The sequence below is a fragment of the Amblyraja radiata genome, chromosome 2 (genome assembly GCF_010909765.2).
Source record: "Amblyraja radiata isolate CabotCenter1 chromosome 2, sAmbRad1.1.pri, whole genome shotgun sequence".
NCBI classification, from domain to species: Eukaryota; Metazoa; Chordata; class Chondrichthyes; order Rajiformes; family Rajidae; genus Amblyraja; species Amblyraja radiata.
In genome coordinates, this window is record NC_045957.1 from 1439191 (window position 1) to 1446266 (window position 7076).

Below are 7076 nucleotides of genomic sequence, written 5' to 3' on the forward strand. Positions count from 1 at the left end.
CGCGGTGCGCGAGCATGAGCCATGGCTGAAGTCGCTGTCGGTGTTCCCGTCATGAGCTAGCTCAGGAGGTGCCCCTTCTTCCGTGCTGGACTGGTACGGCGGTGATGCGTATGCCACCTGTTCTATTGAGTGGAAAACACCTCACTGAGCCGTAAGGGATATATTTAATGCCGAGAGAGAGGAAGATAAAGGAGTTGGTGTAGGGGACAGGGATTTAGATTTATGGATCTTTGGGATCTCTTCTGGCACAGTGGCGTCCTATACAACAGAGACGGGTTGCACCTTAACTGGAGGGGTACAAACATCTTGGCGAGCAGGTTTGCTGATGCTACACGAGAGGGTTTAAACTCGATTGGCAGTGGTAGGGATCTAATACATGACTGATGTACATTGGAGGTTGATTTGTACGTTGACGAGGGAAGGACCGTTCTGTCCTCGGGTAAAGGGAAATCCCGTGGAATTAGAGGGAAGCTACCAGCATGGATATCGGGTTGGCTGTACGGAAGGCAAAGAGACGGAATAATGTTTGTTTTTCTGGTTGGTTTCCAGTGAGTGGCGTTGTTCACAAGGTTTTGTGTTAGGTCCGACACTTTGCACATGGTATATCAATGATGTGAATGATGGAATTAATGCTTATGTTTGGATATTAAGTATTATCCCAACTTAATGTTGCGGATAATACAAAGGTAACTGGAGGCCAGGTCATGCAGTGGAAGCAGCGAATCTGTAGAATGGCCTGGGCGAGTTGGGAGATAGGCAAATAAGTCGCAGATGGAAGACAGCATAACAAAGTGAGTGCAAATTGGAAAAATAAATTAAAGTGCAGTGTTTTTCAATGTGGGAGAGATTTAGAAATCGGAGGTGCAAATGGACTTGGGATTCCTGGTGTTGGATTCCCAAAAGGTTAATTTGCAATTTCAACCGGTGTTAAGGAATGCAAATTCAATGTTAGCATTTATATCCAGAGAGCTAGAATTTAAAAGCAGGGGTCAAATACAGAGGCGTTATAAGGCACTGGGCAGAGCGCATTTGGAATACTGTGAACTGTTTTGGTCCCCATATCTGAGGACGGATGTGCTGGCATTGTAGAGGTTCCAGCGGAGGATTACCAGATTGAACCCAGGGATGATTGATATAACATATGGAGATCTGTTGACTTTTCCGTACCGTGTATTCGCTGGAGTAGTAATGGATCATTGGGCATATCATTGAAATATCGTGCAATGGAAGGTCTGGATAGTGTGAATGTAGGGAGCATGTCTCCAGTAGTTTGAGAGTTTAGCATCAGAGTGCACAGATGCAGAATCAAAGGACATACCATTAGGAAGGAGATGATGAGGATTTGTTTTAACCAGATGTTAGGAAAACTCGGGCTAACATGATTCCATCCGTCCAGAAACAGTATCAATGAGAAATTTCGTGGCTGAGAGTGCCTCAATGTCTACAAGCACAGCCTTAGCGGGGCGTTGAGCCTACCTGTTCCAGCTCCAGACAGTAGATGTGTTCCAGTTCCGAACGAAAGATTCCTTACGGTTGCGGACGGGATTTTCGTTCCAGATATTGGCGGGATTTTCGTTCCCTTTTGGATGGGAGTGTGCGCTTTCGTATCAGTTGCGGACGTGGCTCTCATGTCTTTTTCGAACGGGAAATGGATATAAGGACTTTCTGATGCAAATATCTCAACCTCGCACAGGGTCAAGATTTTATCCTGTCCCGGCAAGAAGATGTTCACATATTGACCTTCAAATCCATCGCAGTTGAAGGTAAGTGTTGTCAAAGCAACTGAAGCAAAGGTTCCACAGCTGAAAGAGATGATTAAAAGTGAGACTCCGCTACCTCGATCACTACGGAAGAGAATGCGTTTGTTATAGTGCGCCTGTGCTGGTGAACTGATGACATGTGCATGGCATGTAGTGGGCTCCCATCGCTACTCCGGCATCCTCCTCACTGCCATTTCCTTTCTTCGCTGCCTGCAGTACACGCATGCTTACTTCAATGACTGATGCACAAGGACACAGATGTCTCGTTGCACATTCCCGTTTCTTGTTCTCACACCGTTCCGATAATAATCTGCATTTTTGTTCTTACCATGACAGTGGATAACCTCACATTGATCCACATTAAACTGCATCTGTCATGCATTTGCCCACTCACTCAACATATTCAAGTCATCCTGTGGACTGAAACCATTCTCCTGGAAGCTCACACTTTCCCCCAGCTTTGTGTAATCCGGAAACCTGGAGATGTAACATTTAATTCCTTCGTCTAAATCGTTAATATATATTATAAATAACAGGGGTCTCAGCACTGAGCCTTGCGGAACCCCACTAGCCATGTCTTGCCTTTCTTAAAATTACCCGTTAATTTCTACTCTTTGCATGCTGTCTGCAAACCAGTTTCCGATCCATGTCAATACCCTACTCCCAATACGATTAGCTCTAGTTTTGTACACTAATCACTTATGTGAGACTTAGGTAAATGCTTTTTGAATATCCAGATACACCACATCCACTGTCTTTCCCTTATACATCCTACTTGTTATATTCTCAAAAATCCAGAAGACTATTCAAACATAATTTGGACTTTGACTGATCCTGTCACTGCTTTCCAAATGCGCTGCTATTACATTTAAAATCATCGACTCAAGCATCTTCCCACTACCGATGTCAAGACAAGTGGACTATAATTCCCAGTTTTCTCTCAGCATCCTTTCTTAAAAAGTGGGGTTACATTAGCTGCACACCAGTCCACAAGAACTGGTCCTGTAGATCATTCCTGCACGTTGGCCGCATTGACTGGCTAGATGTTGCATGATCCTTACTCATGGGCATTGATTACCTGACTATTGCCACCGCAATCCGATTGTTCATCATTACATAACTTGAATTAACTTAAATTATAGATTTATGCATCTCCTTTCATTGAGGGGGAGGCGCAGCGAGACCTGGGCGTCCTTTTACACCGGTCACTGAAAGTTGTCGCGCAAGTACAGCAGGCAGAGAAGAACGCTAATGGAATGTTGGCTTTCATAACAAGAGGATTTCAGTATAGGCGTAAAGAGGTTCTTCTGTAATTCAATAGGGCTCTGGTGAGACCACATCTGGAGTATTGTGTGCAGTTTTGGTCTCCTAATTTGAGGAAGGACATCCTTGTGATTGAGGCGGTGCAGCGTAGGTTCACGAGATTGATCCCTGGGAAGGCGGGATTGTCATGCGAGGAAAGATTGAAATGATTAGGCTTGTATGCAGTGGAATTTAGAAGGATGAGGGGGATCATATAGAAACATATAAAGTTCTAAAAGGACTGGGCTAGCTAGGTGCAGGGAAAATGTTCCCAATGTTGGGCGAGTCTAGAACCAGGGGCCACAGTCTTAGAATAAAGGGGAGGTAATTTAAGACTGAGGTGAGAAAACACGTTTTCACCCAGAGATTTGTGAATTGATGGAATTCCTTGCCACAGAGCGCAGTGGAGGCCAAATCACTAGATGGATTTAAGAGAAAGTTAGGTAGAGCTCTGGGGGCTAGTGTAGTCAAGGGATATGTGGAGAAGGCAGGCACGGGTGATTGATAGTGGACGATCAGCCATGATCACAATGAATGGCGATGCTGGCTCGAAGGGCCGAATGGCCTCATCCTGCACCTATTTTCTATGTTTCTATGACCCCACCGCTATTGAGGTGCGATAAAGGCTCGTGTCATTGGATAACTGGACTATGGCTCTGAACCATTTTCTCTCGCATCTGGACTTAGATAGAGCTCTAGGGGCCAGTGGAATCTAGGGAGAGAAGGTAGACACGAGTTATTGATAGGGGACGATCAACCTTGATCACAATGAATGGTTGTGCAGGCTCGAAGGGGCTAATGGTCTTCTCCTGCACCTATTTTCTAGGTTTCAATGTTTCCATGGATCAGCGGAGAATACTTTTAATTTTATGTGTAGTGGGATCATGTCACTGCTTTCCGAATGCGTTGCTATTACATCTTTAATAATTCACTCAAGCATCTTCCCCGCTACCGATGTCAGGATTCATTTTATATAATTCCCCGTTTTCTCTCTCCCTCCTTCTAAAAAAGTGGGGTTACTTAAGCTGCACTCCAGTCCACAGGAACTGAGCCAAAGTCTATAGAACATTGGATTTAAACGTGAGATTCTACTGCCTCCACTGCCTCGATCACGCGGATGATGAAACGTAACACAGGTAATCGTAGGTCTGTGCTGGTGAACTGATGGCACGTTGCTTGCTTGCTCCGGTTACGAACAGATGGCTAGGAACATGATATATAGGCAGCCATGAGCGTCGGAGAGCATCTCTGGAGAAAACGAATGTGACGTTTCGGATCGAGACCCTTCTTCCAACTGTATGCAGTCTGAGGTAGGGTTTCCACCCGTAACGTCACCTAATGCTTTTCGCCAATGATGCCGTCGGAACGCACACGGTATTCCATATTTGTGTGTATATCTTCGGGTTAAACCACGACCTGCAGTTCCTTTCCACCCATAGGCCGCATTGATTGAGTGGATGCTGCATGATCCTCACTAATCGGCATTGGTTACCTGACTATTGCCACAGCAATCCGATTCTTCATTATTGCATAACTTGAATTAACTTAAATTACAGATTTATACTTATCCTTTGATTAGCCCCACCGCTATAGAGGTACGTCAGCAGCTTATATCATTGGATAAGTGGACTACGGCTCTGTATCATTTTCTCACGCATCTGGATCAGCGGATAATACTTTTAATTTTATGTGCAGTGAGATCATTGTTATCCTGCAGCAACTCTCTTTTCCCACTGATATTACCATTGCTCCAGTAACAGCGAAAATTGCAGAAGAAGTCAACGCTTGTGACTTGAGTCGGCGATTGCTTAAGAACACTTACCGTCTGTTGGAATTGCCATCGTTTTCCAGCGAGTCCCCGATGCGGAGCTCTGCTCCTAGTAGCTGGTCCGAGCAGCAGTCTGCTCTGACGGTGATTCTTACTTCTGACATGTAATAGCTTTCTTTTAGATCGACTCTCCACCAAGGGTCCTTGGATTTCCTGGTCCGCGCGCATGAACCATGCCAGAAGTCGCTGTCGCTGTTCCCGTCAATGGCTCGTTCAGCACCTGCCTCTTGTTCCGTGCTGGACTGGGTCGGACTTCCTCCCAACGCCACGTTTACTGTGGGGAGGGAATCGTTTCACTGAGCCGATAGGCAAGATGCATTTAAGTGAAAGTTGGCATTAGCTCTCAGGTATAACGGATTCAAGGGATATTGGAAAAAAGCAAGAACTCATCAAGGATGAGTGCCATGTGCAGGACGGACATCTTTGTGATTCAGCAATCGGAGGTGCAAATGAACTTTGCTGGTGCTGGATTTCCAATATGTGTATTTGCAAGTTGAAAAGGAGATAAGAAAGGCAAATAGATTGCTTGCATTTAAATCCAGAGAGCTAGAAAATTAAAGCAGGGGGTAAAAAGGCGTTTGGAATATTGTGAACAGTTTTCGGCCCCATATCTGAGATGTGCTGGCATTGTGGAGGGTCCAGTGGGGGATTACGAGAGTGATCGCTGGGTTGATTACGTTAACATATGGAGATCCACTGACTGTTCCGGGCCCTGTATTCGCTGGAGTAGTAATTGATTATTGGGGATCTCATTGAATCTTATCGGACATTGAAAGGCTTGGATAGTGTGAATGTAGAGAGCACGTTCCCAGTTGTGGGAGAATCTAGGACCAGAGGGCACAGCTTCAGAATAAGATGTCATGCCATTGAGAAGGAGACGAGGGGGATTTGTTTTAGCCGGAAGGGGCTAAATCTCGGTCTAACATGATTCCCTCCGTCCGGAAATTGTATCAGTGGCTGATATATTTTGTGGCTGAGAATGGCTTCACGGCTTGGCGATGCGATGAGTCTACCTGTTCCAGTTCCCAATGGTAGATTCGCTCCCAGTAGGAACGTACCTTTTTTTCCGGTTCTTGGCTGGATTCCAGGTATGGACAGTATTTTCGTTCCCTTTAGTGAAGGGGTATTAGTGGTGGTTAGCTTTTCCCTTTCGTGTGCGGAAGGGGGATACGTCTTTGGTTTTGTCGAGGTATCGATGGTGGGAAGTATTGAAGTAAAGACCACAACCTCGCACAAGGTCAAGGTTTTATCCTGTCCCGGCAAGAAAATGTTCACATATCGACCGATGAAGCCATCACAATTGAAGATAATTGTCGTCAAAGCGACGGAAACAACGGTCCCACAGCTGAAAGAGATGTTTGAAAGTGAGACTCCTCTATCTCGATAACTACGCAAAAGAAAGCATTTTTTTAATCATCATCTGTCATGCATCTGCCCACCAACTGAACCTATCCAAGTCACCGTGCATCCCCATAGCATCTTCCTGGCATCTCACACTGCCACCCAGCTTTTTGTCAACCGCATACTTCGAGATGTGACATTTCATTCCTTCGTCTAAGTCGTCAATATATATTGTAAATAACATGTGTCTCAGCACTGAACCTTGCGTAACCCCACTGCCTGCCATTCCGAAAAGGACCCGTTAAACTCTACTCTTTGCGTGTTCTCTGCCAACCTGTTCTCTAGCCATAACAATACCTTACTCGCAATACTATGTGCTCACATTTTGCACGCTAATCTCGTGTGTGGGACTTCGCAAATGCGTTATTTTTTAAATCCAGATATACCACATCCACTGTCTCTCCCTTATCCATTCTGCTTGTTATATCCTAAAAAAATTAGTCAAGCATGATTTCCCCTTTTAAATCCATGCTGACTTTGACCGATCCTGTCACTGCTTTCCGGATTCGTTGCTATTACATCTTTAATAATTCACGCAAGCAGCTTCCCCGCTACCGATGTCAGGATTCATTTTATATAATTCCCCGCTTTCTCTCTCCCTCCTTCTTAAAAAGTGGGGTTACTTAAGCTGCACTCCAATCCACAGGAACTGAGACAAAGTCTATAGAACATTGGATTTAAACGTGAGATGCTACTGCCTCCACTGCCTCGATCATGCGGATGATGAAACGTAACAAAGGTAATCGTAGGTCTGTGCTGGTGAACTGATGACACGTTGCTTGCTT